At 42.2% G+C, this 18936-nt stretch overlaps 1 protein-coding gene across 2 annotated transcripts in view; it reads left to right on the forward strand.

The window, feature by feature from the left end:
• Window positions 1–661: 661 nt before the first annotated feature.
• RAD52 (RAD52 homolog, DNA repair protein) overlaps window positions 662–18936 on the forward strand; it is a 75573-nt gene continuing 57298 nt past the window's right edge. For both annotated transcript variants that reach the window (XM_036866388.1, XM_036866391.1), the window contains exon 1: window positions 662–1204. The gene's annotated coding sequence lies outside the window, so the exon portion shown is untranslated. The remainder of the gene's footprint in view (window positions 1205–18936) is intronic.

Here is an 18936-nt window from a genome sequence, read left to right on the forward strand (position 1 = left end):
GAGCTCGGAAAACGAGGTGGCACAGAGATCGTTCACGCACAGAAGAAAGACTGGAAGATAACGCCTTTAAGGAACTAAGTGTACTAGGACCTATTCCCCAATGTTGCTGCCAGAAGGAAGTTGTCTAATCCAAGATCTCGCTCTTCTTGAACGGTGTAGAACTCCAAACCCATCCACGCTCACACCACGAGCCAAAAGCAGAGGGATTCTCCCCCGCCCCTCGACGCCCCACCCGCTCTGCCTGGAAGATAAAAAGAAAAAAAGACCCCAAATCCTAAAGTAGAGATGTGAGACCTAGTGCAATAGCTTCTCCAACTGCCTCAAAGGCAACATCCACAGCTCATCTTCCTTCTGGAAGCCAACCCTCCATCTCCTACCTGACCACTTCATAGCAGGAAAAAAACCACAATCCTCGTCTCTTTCAACGCTGTACATCAATACCCAAACCCCAGACCCAGCCGACCGCACCCCAGCCTCCCGGGGCTCCGCGAGGCGTACACCTCCCCACCTCGCGCGCAACATCACGCCTCAGAGGCCGGGCGCCCGCAGCCCCCGCCGCCGCCGCCGCCACCGAGCTCGTCGGTGGGCTGGGTGGGGCCGCCCTCCCGGACGTCCCATCCCCCCCGCAGGGCGCGGAGGGGGAGGGGTCCCCGCGCCTCACCTACGGCTCCGCCCTCCCCGGCAGCACGCTGCCGGGACCCAGCCAGGGCCGTGAGGAGGAGCGGGCGGAGGAGAGCCGAGGGGCCTAGCGCCAGCGACGGGCGGGAAGCTCCAGGCGCCGCCCGACCCCGAGCTGCCGCCACCGCGGCCGTCTCACACTGCTCAGGGCTGCCGCTGCCGCTGCCGTTGCTGCCCGGGCGCCGTCGCCGCCGCCGCCGCCGCCACCACTACCGCCGCCGCCGCCGCCGCCACCACAGCCACAGCTCGGCCCTGGCGCCCGACGTCACCGCGCCCCGCCCCCTGCGCGATTTCCCAGTCCCGCCCCAGGCCGACGTCAGCGCGAGCCCCGCCCCCGCTCCTCCCGGGAGCGCGACTCGGGCGCGCGCGGGCCTCGGGCACTTTCCGGGGGCTGGCGGGCGGGCTGGGCGGCCGTCCCGGTCCTCGGGGGCGGCAGCTGGCCCGGCGTCGGGCTCCCCAGTTTCTGGTACCGAAGCGCAGACGGGTTTCCTTGTCGGAGCCACGCACCGTTAATGTAAGGCCGTAGGTAAGCTATCGCTGCACTAAGAAAGTAAGAGTGATTTGAATTGTGTTTATTCCCGGCTGGCGATTGTTTTATCAGTAACTCTAAACGCCCCTGAGAGCAGTTGAGTCACCGCCAGCGTCCACGCCCTCGTGGCCCCACTGTCACTCTCCCGTCCCTCGTCAGGGTTCTCGTCCCTTCATTCGTCACCTCATCCCCATCCCGCCCAGCGTCCCCCCGCCTGCTGTACAGTCGCCCCGTTCCGTAGGGTGAGCACGCGGCCGCCGCTGTCAGGACCGCTGCCGGGGGACGCTGGGTCCTGCCAAATGAAGCATCCTAAAGTGTTTCATTTTCTCGGGCACCCGACTTCACTCAGGAATAAGCCAGCTTCCTTTGACTGTTTCTCACGATCCTTCTTATCTGACTGCTGATCCGCTCGTTCTGCTGCTCCCCAGCGGTGTGGTGAGATGAAGGGAAAGCAAAGTGGACTCATCTTATCTTTCTGGTTTCCATTCTGCCGGTGTCTACGTGTGTGACCTTGGGAAAGTCCCATTACTCCTGGGTCCTGCTTTTCGTAACTGTAAAAGGGGGTGTGAACGAGATGTCTCAGATCTATCCCATCCCTGAAATGTGGGGATCTGAAGAGTGTGAGGTGCTAAGCCTTGTTATTCATGCACGGGAGTACTGTCAATATCACAGACTCAGAAATTTTTTTGGTTTCTTTTTTGTCATTCCACTGTTCTTTTTTCTTATTTCCTACTCTGCCCCACATATCTTTTTTTAAACCTACACTTAGGATTTTTTTTTTTAAATTAAAACTGGCTGAGTGCATGCATTCGTTGCCTCTTCTTCCTGGAACCCCATTAAAATGCTAATAAAGGAATGAAAAATGATACAAACCCGTACAAAACAGAAAATGGGAAGGGAGCCACCAAGAGTTGTTTTTCTTTTTTTTCCCCTAAATTTACACACAAAGTGAGTGAGGTCTGATTAAACAAAATGGAAGAAACCATAATGTGGAATAGGCATGGGGGGGGGGTACTGTAGGTGAAGAAGGAGGCCTACCTGCCAGAAGTGATTTAGAGAAATTGAAATTTGGAGACACTGACAAGACAGAGCAAGAGTGAGAAGCAGGGCTGAAAACAAGGACACTAAATAAAGGTCTCTATGTAGAACAGCAGAACCCTCCCTATACCTCAGATACAATAGCTAGGCATTTATCCCAGGCTAAGAGTCAAGCTTTTTCATCATCTCTGGGGAGCATTTAATGACTAAGAGTAAAACATTCTTTATTCTGGCACAATAGCCAGTTTCCTACCCACTCACCCTAGAGTGAAGTTGTGCAAGTTGGCAAGACCCTCCCAAGTTCTAAAGATGCGTCATCAGCATCCAACTACTTCATCTTAAATATGAACGGACAACCAGGGACTGTTAGGTGTTTAAGGGAAGTCTCCAACTTGGGGCTGGGGAAGGGAGGGAGAGGATAAGGAGAAAATGTGACCACAGAGGAAAAAGAAACTTCAGAGAACTTAAAAATATGCTCACAAACTTTTATTACAGCTATGAAACAAGGATAATGTACTCAGATAAGTAACAACCCAAGAACAAAAAGTAAGTCTTGAAATTAGAAATAGGAAAATGCCAAAATTATAAATTCACTGGAAGTGTTGAAAGGTAAAGTCCGTGCAATTTTAAGGAGAATAGAAGAAATACGCAAAGAGATGGAAATTGCAAGAGAAAATATAAGAAAAATAAAGAGTCAATCCAACAGGACTAATATTACAAGAGAAAAAGAAAAGAGAGTAAATAAAAGATGGAAAATTACCCCAAAAATAATGGAACAAAATTTCCCAGAGCTGAAAATGTCCATTAGTGGAGAGCAAAGACAACTTTGTGAAATGTTAAAACTCTAAAGCTAAAGAGAAAATCCTGAATTTCCAAAGGAAAAATGTGACCCATAGGGACCTCCCTGGTGGTCCAGTGGTAAAGAATCTGCCTTCCAACGCAGGGGACGCAGGTTCAATCCCTGGTCGGGGAACTAAGATCCCACATGCTGTGGAGCAACTAAGCCGGTGTGCCTCAGCTAGAGCCCACATGCCACAAACTACAGAGCCCACGCGCTCTGGAACCCATGCACCACAACCAGAGAGAGAGAGAAAACCTGCACACCACAACTAGAGAGAAGCCCGCGCACCACAGAAAAAAGCCCGCACACCTAAAGGAAAGATCCCGAGTGCCGCAACTAAGACCCGACGCAGCCAAAAATAAAAAAAAAATAAACAAAAAAAGTGACCCGTAAAAGAGTAAGACTCACACTGCAATTAGAATTCCTACCAGCAACACTAGATATGAGAAGATAACAATGACCTTCAAGTTTCTGAGGGAAATATTTCTTGAACTTCAAATTCTAAGAATTTTTTTATTAAAAAAAACCTCTATTCCTAGCTGAATTATCATTAAGAGAGCAAAATGAAAACATTTTCAGATATGCAGAGACTCATAAAGTCAAACTCCCACATAGGCTTTTTTTCAAAATTTAAAGATGAGGTAGAAATGAGGTTTCTGACAGCATCACTATCCAGGATTCACTAGATCTAATTCAGTAGTAAAGGGAAGTCCCAAGAGCTAGGCTAGATTCGGATGGAAGGATAGGAGTTCTGGGAGAGAATTCAACTGAATAATTACTATGATAAAAAGCTTAGAAAAGGCGGGTTTCTGGTGTTCAACTTTTAGACCAAACCTGTTAATAAATTATAATCTTGCTGTAGTTAAAGCAGAGTTTATAAATTATACCAATGTTGACAACATAAAGGTAAAAATACAGCTGACAGTTTAAGATGTGAAACATAGGAAAGGTAGAGGTAAAGGGAAAAGCACTCAAGAGACGATGTGTGTAGTTGGCAGAATAAGAAGCGGTTGCTAAAGTGTACTGTTAGAAGTAGGAAAAGTGCCCAGTGGAGGAGCAAGGAATTATTAGGCTTACTGAGAGGATAGGAAGACACGAGGTACAGGGTTTATAATTAAGCTAAATCGTCATCAAGAAATAATAGAAGACTTAATATCGTTAAAATAAGCAGTACTTCTCCATTTGTTCTGCACATTCTTTGCAATCCTATCAAAAATCCCAGCTGCCTTTTTTTAGTTCTAGAAATTGACAAGCAGATTCTAAAATTCACATGGCAATGCAAGGGACTCAGAATAGCCAAAAGAATCTTGAAAGAAAAAAGAAAAAAGTTAAAAAACACTCATTCTTCCTGCTTTCAAAACTGACTACAAAACTACAATAATCAAGATAGTGTGTTGTACCAGAATAATGATAGACGTATATATCATGGAAAAGAATTGAGACTTCAGAAATAACCCACACATTTATGGACAGTTGATTCACTGGGAAAATAATAGTCTTTTCAACAAAGGGTGCTGGGACAGTTGTATAACCACATGCAAAAGAATGAAATTGGACCCCTACCTCACAAACGCAAAAATTAATTAAAGGAACTTCCCTGGTGGCGCAGTGGTTAAGAATCCGCCTGCCAAGGCAGGGGACATGGGTTCAACCCATGGTCCAGGAAGACCCCACATGCCACGGAGCAACTAAGCCTGTGCGCCACAACTATTGAGCCTGCGCTCTAGAGCCCACGAGCCACAACTACTGAGCCTGCGTGCCACAACTACTGAAGCCCGCGTGCCTAGAGCCTGTGCTCCGCAACAAGAGAAGCCACCGCATTGAGAAGCCCACGCACCGCACCGAAGAGTACCCCCGCTCACCGCAACTAGAGAAAGCCCGCGCGCAGCAGTGAAGACCCAACGCAGCCAAAATTAATTAACTAATTAAATTTTTAAAAAATTAATTCAAAATGGATCATAGACCTAAATATAAATGCTAAAACTATAATACTCTTAGAAAAAAACAGGTGTAAACCTTCATGACCTTGGATTAGGCAATAGTTTCTTAGCTCTGAAGCCAAAACCGTAAGTGACAAAATTTTAAAATTGGACTCCATCAAAATCGAATATACAAAACTTTTGTATGTTCAGCTTTAAAAAGTATGGTGAGCCTTGAAGACATTATGCCAAATGAAATAACGCAATCACAAAAGGACTGTATATTGTATGATTTCATTTATATGAGGTACCTAGAATAGTAAAATTCATAGAGACAGAAAGCAGAAGGGTGGTTGCCAGGGGTTGGAGGAAGGCAGATGGCCATTTGCAAGCCAACCAAACCTGCCAACACCTTGATCTTGGATGTCCGGCCTCCAGAAATGTGTAAAATAAATTTCTGTTGTTTATGCTGCCCTGTCTGTGATATTTTGTTACGGCAGCCTCACCAGACTAATACAGATTTTGGTACTGAGAAGTGGGGTACTACTGTAACAAATACCTTAAAAATGTGGAAGGGGCTTTGGAAGTGGGTAATGAGTGGAGGGGAAGATTTTTGAGGTGCATGTTAGGAAAAGCCTAGATTGCCTTGAAGAGAGACTCTTGGTAGAAATGTAAACGTTAAAAGGTGACTGTAGTGAGATCTCAGAAATGAGGAGCGTGTTACTGGAAACTGGGGGAAAGGTGACCCTTACTATAAAGTGGCAGAGAACTTGGCCAAACTGTTTCCTAGTGTTCTGTGGAAGGTAGAAATTAAAAGTGATAAACTGTGATATTTAGCTGCAGAGATTTCTAAGCAAAGTGTTGGTGGTGCGGCCTGATTTCTTCTTACTGCTTATAGTATGCAGGAGGTGAGAGATAAATTAAAGGAGTTGTTAAGCATAAGGGAACCAGAACCTAAAGATTTGGAAAATTCTTAGCCTATCTGCAATATTGTAACTTGCAAGAAATATATACTGGTGAGCGTTTTGTAATATGTTTAAATGTCAAATCACTGTGTTGTACACCTGAAACTAACATGTACATATCATACAATACATCAACTATACTTCAATTAAAAAAAAAGAAATATACATTTGGTCATTCAGATGACCAAAATATATCTCATATTTGGTCTTCATCCAAGGTTCTTGACTCACAGCTCCCAAAACCCTTGGAATTTCCTGAGGGATAAGACCAATGGGAACTTCTCTTGTCATAATGTTTGGTCTCTACTCCTCAGTTCCTGAAATCACTTTCAGAGTCATAAAGGTAAAATGGATGTCTCGTTATTTGTAACAAGCCCCTTTCTACCACAACAGGATTTATGTTAATGAGGTGACTTTTGGAAAGCCCTAAGTATGGGGGCTGGTCAGCAAAGAACCCAACCATGAATACAGGATTGGACCTTTCAGTCCCACCCCCTGACCTCCAGTGAGGGAAGAGAGGCTAGAGGTTGAATCAGTTGCCAATGACCAGTGATTTGATCAATCATGTCTATGTAATGAAGACTCCACAACACTCAAAAGGGCAAGGCTCAGAGAGCTTCCGGTTGGTGAACACCTGGATAAGTGGGGAGAGTGACACACCAGGAGAGGGCGTGGAAGCTCTGCGCCCTTTGCCCATACCTTGCCCTATGCATCTCTTCCATCTGGCTCTTCCTTTTATAATATCCTTTTATAACAAACCAGTCGTCCAGTATGTAAAAATGTTTCTCTAAGTTCTATGAGCCACTCTGGGAAATTAATCAAACCCAAGAAGGGGGTCATAAGAACCTTTGATTTATAGCCATCAGTCAGAAGTACAGTTCACAACCTGGGCTTTCAATTGGCATCCTGAGTTGGGAGAGATTGTTGGAACCTCCAGTTTGTGGCCAGATGGTCAGAAGCACAGGTAACAACCTGGCTTGCACCTGGCATCCTGAGAGGGCAAGAGGGGTGTACAGCAGTCTTGTGGGACTGAGCACTTAACCTGCAGAACCTGATGCTGTCTCTGGGTAGATAGTGTCAGAATTCAGCTGAGATGCAGGACACCCAGCTGGTACCCAGAGACTTGCTCCTTGGTGATGTTGGGAAACCACCCCAACTCCTCACGTGTTGGAATTAGGTGTAGAACCCAATTACTATCCATATTACAAAAAAAGAAGAAGTATGTTCTGGAGAATACATCCAGGGTGTAGCTGGACAGTCATTTGATAAAGAGGTCATGGGTGCAACTCATGGATTTAATCAGTCATCTCATAAGTAACCAGGAATAGAAATAAGATTATACCAGTAGAAACACTGCCAGTCTGGACTAAGGGGCATAGAGACAACAAAATGGAGGAATACTGTCAGACTTCTGGGAGTCTACAGGACAGGACAATAGAGCTATCTGGCTGCCAATTCACATCACCCTTCAAGAAAAGTGAGAAATGACACCAAAAGTGATTCAGAGATCAACAGGGCTGCTACTCCAGCCATCAGCCCAGAGAGTACAGGTCTGGGGGGCAAGCTGTCTCCTTGGTTTCAGTGGAGCCTGCTACCAACCAGTGCCTCGGGAATAAAGCTGATGCCCAGGGCTGAGGGGGTGGAGCTACCACCCAGGGCCAAGGGGATGAGGTTGCCACCCCAGTGGGCCTGGAGGGCAGAGCATTGAGCCCAAAAGGATTACTCTTGAGCCTTAAAATCTAATGAAATGTGCCTTGCTGGGTTTTGTACTCGCTTTGGACCCATTTCCCTTTCTTCTTCCTGATTTCTCTCTTTTAGAATAGAATATCTCTCTATGCCTGTCTCACCAGTGTATTTTGGAACCACATAACTTGTCTGATGTCGCAGGCTCACAGCTGGCAAGGCATTTTGCCTTCGAGTGAATCATATCTCAAGTCTCAACCATACCTGATGATATTCAGGTGAGACTTTGCACTTAGAGTTGATGCTGGAATGGGTTAAGACTTTGGGATGTGGGTGAATGTGTTTACCTGTGAGAAGGACAAGAATTTTGGGTATCCAGAGGGCAGAATGTTTTGGACTGAGCTGCGTTCTCGCAAAATTTATGTGTGGAAGCCCTACCCCACAATGTGACTATATTTGGAGACAGGGCTTTTAAAGAGCTGGTTATGGTTAAATGAGGTCATATACAGTCTGTGGTATTTTGTTATGGCAGCCCTAGTAGACTAATTCAGACACCACCAGGAAAGTGAGAAGACAATACACAGAATGGGAAAAAAATTTGCAACCACATATCTGATATTATATCCAGAATATGTAAATAATTCTTACAACTCAACAATAAAAAGACAACCCATTAAAAAATGGGTACAGGATTTGAATAGATATTTCTCCAGAGAAGATATATAAATAGCCAATAAGTACATGAAAAGATGCTCAACATCATCAGTCATTAGGGAAATGCAAATCGAAACCACAGTGAGAAACCACAGCCACTAGGATGGCCATAATCAAAGAGAGTGTAACTGTTAGTGAGGATTTAGAGAAATCAGAACCCTCATACACACCTGGTGGAAATGTAAAATGGTGTAGTCACTTTGTAAAACAGTCTGACAGTTCCTTGAAATGTTAAATATAGAGTTACCATAAGACCCAGCGATTCTACTCCTAGCTCTATACCTAAAAGAATTTAAAATATCCACACAAAACCACAAACTTTTGTATATGAATATTATAGCAGCATTATTCATAATAGCTGGACAGTGGAAACTAAATCATGAATAAGTTCAGAAAAAAAAATAATTTTTAACAAATTGCTGACCTGCAAGAAAGTAAAGGAATTGCCCTCAAAGACTCAGTGGCTTATAAACAGCAAATATTTATTTCTAAGTTAGTTGGGATTTGACAGCTGGAGGGAGGGGCAGTCAGCTGCTGTGCTGTGCTCGAGGTACGAATCAGTTCCACACGTCTCCCATTCAAGGAACCAGACTAAAGGAGCAGTAGTCACCTGGGTTGTATTTTCCTCATGATGGAAAACAAGCATACAAGAGGCTAAGCCACAGAATCACTTGAAGGCTCTGCTCAGGTGTGTCACATGTCCTGTGTGCTCGCACTTCATTAACCAAAGCAAGTCACACAGCCAGGTCCAACATAATGGTGCGGGAAAGTATACTCCTTTCATGGAGTAGAGGAAAGGAAGAAAAAAGGGAAGGAAAAAGACATGCCTTTCCCTTTAAGAAAACTTCCTAAAAAAATTGTGCACACCAGTTCCTTTTATATCCCATGGTAAGAGCTTAGTTCATGGTCATTCCTTGCTGAAGGGCAAATTGGAAATATAGACTTTATTGTGGATGGTCATGTACCCAGTTAAAATTAAGAAGTTATATTACTAACATAAGGAGAAAATGACTATTGAGAGACGACTATCAATCTGCCACAAACTTCTAAAACAATTAACTGATATTTAAAAACTTAACAGGGACTGCCCTGGTGGCGCAGTGGTTAAGAACCTGCCTGCCAATGTAGGGGACACGGGTTCCAGCCCTGGTCCAGGAAGATCCCACATGGTGAGGAGCAACTAAGGCCGTGAGCCACAACTACTGAGCCCACGTGCCACAACTACTGAAGCCCGCGTGCCTATAGCCTGTGCTCTGCAGCAAGAGACGCCACTGCAATGAGAAGCCCGCGCACCGCAACAAAGAGTAGCCCCTGCTCGCCGCAACTAGAGAAAACCCATGCGCAGCAACGAAGACCCAACGCAGCCAAAAATAAACAAATGAAATAAATAAATGTATAAACAAATAAATAAAGACAGGGAGGATAGAAAAGGCAGTCTCCTACTTTAAATCTACTTAGAGTCCCTTAAGGAGAATCTAGAGAAAGGAGGTAAGCATCTGTTCATATAATGGGTTCATATAATGGGTGAGGACTTTCCAAACCAATAAGAGACATAAATCTGTAGATGAGGAATCACTAAGAACAGGACCAGTAAAAAGAAATCCAATCTAGATACAGTGTAGTGAAACCGAGAACATAAAAGGCAACGCATCTTAAAGTCAGTTGCATTAATTTCCCAGGTCTGCTGTAACAAAGTGCCAGAAACTGAATGGCTTAACATCACAGGAATTTATATAGTCTCACAGTTCTAGAGGCTGGAAATCCAAACTCCAGGTTGTCAGCAGGGCCTTGGTCCCTGTGAAGGAGAGGGGAGAACCCTTCCCTCCCCTCCCTAGTTTCTGGTGATTTGCGGCAGTCCTTGGCATTCCTTAGCTTGCATCTGCAGCGCTTCAGTGCCTGCCTCCCCATCACATGGCATTCCCCTTTTGAGTGTCTGTGTCTCTCTTCCTCTTCTGATAAGGCACCCAGTTATATTGGATTAAGGGCCCACCCTTCTCCAGTACGGCCTTATCTTAACTAATGGTGTCCACAGTGACGCTCTTTCAAAATAAGGTCACGTTCTTAGGCACTGGGGATTAGGGCTTTAACCTATCTTTCTGAGGAATACAATTCAACCCATAACATGAGACAAATAAATATCCGCTTACTTACAAAGGAACAGTAATTGACTGACGACAAACTTATGAACACACAAGGGAAGCTGGAAGACAGAATAATCTCTCCAAGTGCTGAGAGACAATAACTGTCATCTCACAATTGTGTACCCAGTAACACTAATTTATAAGATCAAGGACAAAATAAAGACATTTTCAAGTAAACAAAAGCACATGGTTTATTACCAATTGATCTTCATTAAAGGAAAATCTAAATGATACTTCAAAGGAAAATAATCCTGCAGATGAGGATCCAGAGGCATACACAGCTGCAGTCTGTGCCAACAAAAGGGGTACAGGGGGACTTAAAGGGGCCAAAGCTAAAAACAGAATCTGACTACCAAGTGGGAAGCATGTCCGCACTGATAGGAACCCAGGGTTTTTCTTCCCCCTGGGGGTCTCACGATCATTAACCATCTGTGTCAGCAAAATGCAGTCTTCCAGGTTTCATATCAGATGGAGGCAAGGGTAAAAGTTGATAGGAAACTTGCATGACTTGGGTGCATTCCTGTGAGTGGGCTATAGCTCAGTCATGCAAAAAGGGGAGGGGTAGGACTGTGGGCCTAAGACGGGGCTGACAAAATGGATTCAGTGCGGTTCAGCCACACAGCATCACTGGGGACCACGACAAGAGCAGTTTATTCAGGTGGTTGAGTTGAAAGTTTGATTAATTGGTTCAGGAGAGAGTGGGATGGGTGGAAGTACAAGTTGTGAGTATTAGCAATTCTTTAGAGAATTTCTGTTATAAACAGGAGTGGGGAAATATGAGGTCAACATTATGTTCCCCTGTACCTTTCTCCTATTCCCAAATTCCACCTGACGTCATCCACTTCTGGTCACTTCTGGTTTGGGATACTTGTACGTGGAGGCATACTGGCTGGTATAATAGTTTGGGATTCCCCCTTTATTACCTATTTTATTTGTATAATGAGAAGATAACTAAACTTACATATTAAGTGTTAAGTATCTCTTACAGCATTTTAACTCCAAAATTGCAGAGAGGAGTATGAGAATAGTTTTTTCATCATTATTTCACCATACACAATATTATCTAACTTTACCTCTTATATTTGAAGTTTTTTATACCTGATTAATGTCCATATTTATGTGTAGGTGAAAAATAATTTACCACAGTAAGGTTTATAGTTATAGTTTTATGTCAAATTATATAACCACAAATACTAGAAGGCAGTATAGCAGAGTCTCAGGGGCAAGGGCTCTGGAATCTGACTGCGTGGGTTCATATTCTGGCTTAACCTATCCAGGCCCAATTTCCTTATCTAAACTGGAGATAATAATTGTAAAGGTATTATAAGGATTAAATGGGGAAATACATGTAAAATGCTTAGACTAGTAAACACTAAGTATATAGTAAGTCCTTGATAAAGTTAACTAGTGTTATTACTAAGCAGTGAATCAACTGTCAGTAAGAGAAGACCTGACTTACAGTGGCTTAAATAAGAAGGGTTTGTTCTGCTCACACAGCAGGCACCCTGAAGATAGGTGGCTGCTAAAATTTGCTCATTTCTACAATGCCAGGGTTTGGCCTCACTTCAGTTCCCTTGGACTTTTCCCTCATGATTACACCACCACCAATCACCACATTCTCAAACAAAGGCATTCAAAGGCAGAAAGCAGGAGGCAAGGAAACAGAATTTCTGCCCCTGCGCCTTTCTCTTTTTAGGGAGGAAACCACCACTCTGTGTGTTGTGTTGTGTTCTTCAAGATTTTCTTAGTTTGAGAAAGCCCTCTGGCTAAACAATGGAGGTGCTGGCTTTGGGTGGTCAGGCAGTCCTAAGTGCACTGATGTGGTCCACATGAGGGGCACGGATGGGCGAGGCACCAGCTTGCTGCTACAGCTGTCTAAAGGGCATCTGATGTGGTACATATATACCTGGAATACTGCTCAGCCGTAAAAAAGATTGAAATAATGCCATTTCAGCAACATCAATGGACCAAGAGATTATCATACTAAGTGAAGGAAGTCAGACAGAGAAAGACAAATACTATATGATATCACTTATATGTGGAATCTAAAATATGACACAAATGAATTTATCTACAGAACAGAAACAGACTCACAGCCATAGAGAACAGACTTGTGGTTGTCAAGAGGGAGGGGGTTGGGGGAGGGATGGATTGGGAGTTTGGGATTAGCAGATACACACTACTATATATAAAATAGATAAACAACAAAGTCCAACTGTATAGCACAGGGAACTCTATTCAATATCCTATAACAAACCATAAAGGAAAAAAATTTTTTTAATAAAGGGCATCTAAAATCTTACACATTCAAGAACACGCTTCTAATTTCTACCCCCAAACCTGCTCTTCCCACATGTTCCCCATCTCAGTAGGTGGCAGCTCCATCCTTCCTGTTACTCAGACCAAATGTTGGAGTCCTCCTTAATTCCTCTGTCTTACACATCACATTCAATTACACTGTAGTTAATAAATCCTGTCAGATCTGCCTTCAGATTCTGTCCAGAATCCAACCGCTTTCATCACCCCTGTCATCACCATGCTGACCCAACCCACCATCGTTTCTTGCCTGTATGATTTCAGTAGTTTCCTGACTGCTCTCCACTTTCTCCCCCACCATCCTTTTAAAAGCTAGATCATAATTATGTCACCTTCTTGCTCAGAACCCTCCAGTCTCACTCAGAGTAAAAGCCAGTTTCTTCTCATGGCCTGTAACTCCTCTAAGAGATTTGGTCCTCTCCAACTCTGCCCTTGCCTGCTACTCGCCCTCTAGCTCAGGCTGCCCCAACTGCACTGACCTACTTGCTGTTCTTCAGTCATGCCAAGCATGCTCCCACGTCAAGACCTGCCCCTTCTGATGGGCACAGTCTTCTGTCACAGAGCTTCCAGGCTTGATTCCTCACTTCCTTCAAGTCCCCGATGTCACCACCCTGAAGCCATCCCTGCTCCTCTCCGTACTCCCTGCCCTCCTCGCTGTTTTAGTTTTCTCCATCTAACATGCTATACATGTGTATTTATATACATGGATGTACTATGCTTCTTTATTTATTTTCTATCTCCCCCACAGAAATGTAAGTTCTGTGAGGGAAGGGACTTTCTTTTTTTCCCTGTTTTACCCCTAGTGCTTGGAACCTAGTAGGCACTTGGGGGGAAAAATGCTGAATGAGTAAATGAATGAGCAAACAATATTATTAAAAAAAAAAAAAAGCTGACTGCCTGATGACCAGACTGCAGCCGTGACACAAACTGCTCCATCTTTTTTTTTTTTAAACAGAAACCATTCTACGTTTAAACTTTTCCATAAATTTTATAGGAAAGACTAGAAAAATTGATTATTTTTCCATATTTATTTATAACCATCAATAGTACTGTTACTTTTTTCTTTTCAGTTTTATTGAGATATAATTGACATACAGCACTGTATAAGTTTAAAGTGTACAGCATAATGATTTGATTTACATACATCGTGAAATGATTATCACAATAAGTTTAGTGAACATCCATCACCATATGTAGATACAAAAATTAAAGAAAAAGAAAATTTTTTTCCTTTTGATGAGAACATCAATGTATTTTTAAATAAATTAATTAATGTAATATAAATATTACTTTAAAAAATTAAAATCTCACCCACAGGCTTTCTCAGGTTCTTTCACCTTTTTGGTTCTGACCTATCCTTAGCTGACCTTAATTAAAGGTGAACTTAGTAACCTACTTAAGACAATGCTTCCTATGTTCCTCCACTAAGTGTCATACTGGCCTCACAAGTTCTGGATTCTAAGTCCCGTTTATTAGCTTTTATCGTGGTTATAGATTCTCACGCTGGAGGGAAAGGCTGTTTTCTCTGCCTCCATGACTATATGCCCTTTTTAAAACTACCATGCCCCTGTCCGCAATACATTCTCTATCCTCTAATAATATGAATACAAGTATAGCTTATATACGCACACTTGAGTATACTTTATACAGCTGTAAATATTTACATAGAATGAGAGTAGTTATATATAATCATACATGTATTTTTTGTGGTTCAAGATCTCAGCAAGGGATGTACCTGGCTTTGGTTATCGATGAGAAACGTAGCTAATAGAACATTCAAATTACTCTGATACCCCATCCAAAATAACTCGGTTGTTAGTTCACTTTCTTCAGATACCACCTTGTCTCTTGAGCCACCTACTCCCAGATGTTATTCTAAATTACCATTTGCAGTCACTTCTCACAGTGCCCACTCCCAGCTGCCTTTCTAAATCAACATTTCACAGTTCCTGCTTTGTTGCTGTTCTTTCTAGTTGTCATTTTAATCTGAGAGCTAATTATCTTTGTCAACCACCATTCCTCATAGGCCAGACTTTCAAACTGCAAGGCTTTCAGGAAGTCATTTGGTTAAATATTCCCTCATTTTTGGTTATAAATGCCTTGCTTTTTATTTTAAACTATGGAAAGCTTCATGACTGTATTAGATTGTGCTAAATAAGAGTCCAGTGACCACACTAATCAGCAAAATGATTGTGACTCTGGAAACTAAGACTAAATTGCAGTTATATCACTGGAAGTATAGGTGGGATGTATGAAGACCTTTCTCAGTGCTCACTGATGTGACATTTAAGTCAATAGAATGGAGGTAACAGTTCCTAAATTATCATCTATAGATAGATAGATAGATAGATAGATAGATAGATAGATAGATAGATAGATAGATAGATAATTGTGCCTAGTAAACCTTTCTACATAGTTTCTTCATTTTGCCCTTTCGAGATTTTGTACTTCACACTTAATATTGTAAAAACATACTTGTTTTTTGCATTCTTGTAATGCAAATAACATGTTCAATTGTGAATATATATATAAGTGAATATTTTCATGTTTTATCTAACATTTGACATGTATAATTCAATTAGTGCAATCCCACCAAATTCTCATTTAAATAAAATTATTGACCATTTTACTTTTGGTATGAATCAATTCTCATTGTTGGAATGTTAAATGATTCTTTGGTGTTGCTTGGATGCAAAAACAAAACAAAACAAAAAACCCTAAAAGCATGTATTTTTTTTCCTACAAAACTCACTAATTCTTCATTTGTTCAACAACTATTTATTGAATTTCTGCTGTGTGCAAAGTATAGTTCATGATAGTGAGGATATAGTGGACAAACTCTCTGCCCCCACTGAGCTTGTATCCCTATAGGGGTACTATATTACTAGTATATTACCAGTATTTACTATTAATATAGTTATACTATCACTATATTACAAAGCTATAGTAATCAAAACAGTACGGTACTGGCTTTAAGACAGGCACATAGACCAATGGAACAGAATTTGGAGCCCAGAAATAAGCATATACAGTCAACTAATATTTGACTAGGGAGCCAAGAATACTCAACAGGGAAAAGATAGTTTCTTCAATAAACAGTGCCGGGAAAACTGGATATTCACATGCAAATAAATGAAACTATATCCCTATCTTACACCACTCACAAAAATTAACTCAAAGTGGATTAAAGACTTAAATGTAAGACCAGAAACAGTAAAACTCATAGAAGAAAACGTAGGGTAAAAGCTTCTTGACATTGGTCTTGGCAACAATTTTTTGAAACACAAGCAACAAAGCAAAAATCAATAAGTGGGACTATAACTGGGAGCTCCCTGGCAGTCCAGTGGTTAGGACTCAGTGTTTTCACTGCCATGGCCCGGGTTCAATCCCTGGTCAGGGAACTAAGATCCCACAAGCTGCATGGCATGTAAAAAAAAAAAACAGTGGGACTATGACAAACTAAAAAGCTCTGAACAACAAAAGAAACAATCCAAAAAATGAAAAGACAACCTACAGAATGGGAGAAAATATTTGCAAACCACATATCTGATAAGGGCACTAATATCCAAAATATATCAGGAACTCCTACAGCTCAATAGGAAAAAAAACAAATAATCTGATTAAAAATTAGAGAAAGGAGCTAAATAGACATTTTTCTAAAGAAAACATACAAATGGCCAACAGGTACATGAAAAGATGTTCATCAGGAAAATGTAAGTCAAAGTCACGAGATATTGCCTTACAACTGTTAGAATAGCTATTATCAAGAAGACAAGAAATAACACGGTTGGCAAGGATGTGGAGAATGTAAATTGCTACAGCCACTATGGAAAAAAATTAAAAATAGAACTACCATATGATTCAGCAATTCCACTTCTAGGTATTTATCCAAAGGAAAAAAAAACACTAACTTGAAAAGATATGTGCACCCCCATGTTCATTGCAGCATTATTTACAATAGCCAAGATGTGGAAGCAACCTAAGTGTCCATGGATGGATAAATGGATAAAGAAGATGTGGTACATATATACACAATGGTATATTACTCAGCCATAAAAAATTAATGAAATCTTGCCATTTGTGACAACATAGATGGACCTTGAGGGCATTATGCTAAGTGAAATAAGTCAGGCAGAGAAAGAGAAATACTGTATGATCTCACTTATATGTAGAATCTAACAAAACCCTCAAACTCATGGAAACAGAGAGTAGATTGGTGGTTAGGGAGTGGGCGCGGGGAAGGATGTCTGAAAATGGTCAAAGGGTACCAACTTCTAGTTGTAAGATGAATAAGTTCTGGGGGTGTACGTACAGCATGGCAACTGGTTAATACTGCATTGTATACATCAAGTTGCTAAGAGAGTACATACTAAAAATTTTCACCACACACACACGCAAACACACAAAGGTAACAATGTGAGGTGATGGATGGGTTAACTAACATTTTTCTGGTCATCATTTCACAGTACACGTGTATATCAAATCATCACATTATACACCTTAAACTTACATAATGTAATAAAGGGAGAAAAAGAAAAATGTGTAAATATATATTGGTCTCTGTCCCTGCTTCCTGGCACAGAGCTCCTAAAACTCTTGTATCTTCCTAAGTGGTAAGAGTGCTAAGAGCATCTTTTGTTCTAACATTTGGTTGTTGACCCTGGTTCATGACACAGAGATTTAGGAATCCTTTGGCATTTCCTGCATGATAGGAGTGTCTTTTGTTCCATTGAGGTGACTCTGGGTGGGCTTCTAAATAACTTCAGGATGGGGCAGGGGAGGTGCTGGTCACAGGAAAGACCAAGCCATGATTAGAAGGTTGGAACATTTAGTCCACACCCCCCATCCTCTGAGAAGGCAAGAGGGGCTGGAGACTGAGCTAATGATCGATCATGCCTATGTGATGAAGTCTCCATAAAAATCCCAAAATTGGGGTTTGGAGAGCTTATGGTTGGTGAACATATCCATGTATTGGGAGGGTGGCACACCCCAACTCCATGGGGACAGAAGCTCCTGTGCTTGGGACCCTCCTGACCCAGTTCCTACATATCTTCTCATCTGGCTATTCATCTTGTATCCTTTATCATATCCTTTGTTACATAATAAACTGGTAAACCTAAGTAAGTGTTTCCCTGAGTTTTGTGACCTCTTCTAGCAAATGATCAAATCCAAGAAGGCCAGTAGTGGGAACCTCTGATTTGTAGACAACTCAGACAGAATTGGTGGATAGCTTGGGGACCTATTATTTGCAAATGGCGTTTGAAGTGAGGGGCAGTCTTGTGGGACTGAACCCTTAACCCGTGGAGTCTGCCTAACTCCAGTTAGTGTCAGAACTTAATGGCGTTGTAGGACGCCCAGCTGGTGTTGTAGAGAATTGCATATGTGGAAAACCCACACATTTGGTGTTGGAAGAGTGAGTGTGTCAGTATTATGAGAGTAAAGGAGAAATACACAGGAGGAAGAGGGTAGTTTTTCCCTTATACCTTCTCACTCATTTCATTTCGTTCTTTGCAAAGTCACCTTATCAGAGACGCCTTCCCCAAATCATCACTCGCATCTAAACAGTACCACCATTCTCATCATGCTAGCTCCTGCCTCAGTCTTCATCATAGCCCTTTCTTCTACCAGCCATACCGTATATTTGTTTGCTTGCTCACCCTTTCTCTGCCTTCTAGGATACAAGCTCCATGGGAGCCTGGACTTTGTTCTTTGCTCCATCCTCAGTGCCTGCATTGGTGTCTTTCACATAGGAATGGCTTAATAAATATTTATTTGATGAAAGATGAATAAATGAATGAATGAGAAATACTAACCATTTACTGTACTATGGGAACCCTTGACTGGTAAAATATTTTGAAGTGACATGTTATACAGCACTCTACACAAAACAGAAGAAAGCCACACATCTCACATGGAAGCTTAAGACCATTTTAACTACATAAAGGAACACTTTCCTTTAAAAAAAATTGTTCTTCTATGCCCAGCAAAGGAAAACCATCAACAAAATGAAAAGACAACATGTGGAATGGGAGAAAATATTGGCAAATGATGTGACTGACAAGGGGTTAATATCCAAAATATACAAACAGCTCATATAACTCAATATCGAAAA

This window comes from Balaenoptera musculus, chromosome 10 (assembly GCF_009873245.2).
Source record: "Balaenoptera musculus isolate JJ_BM4_2016_0621 chromosome 10, mBalMus1.pri.v3, whole genome shotgun sequence".
NCBI lineage: Eukaryota > Metazoa > Chordata > Mammalia > Artiodactyla > Balaenopteridae > Balaenoptera > Balaenoptera musculus.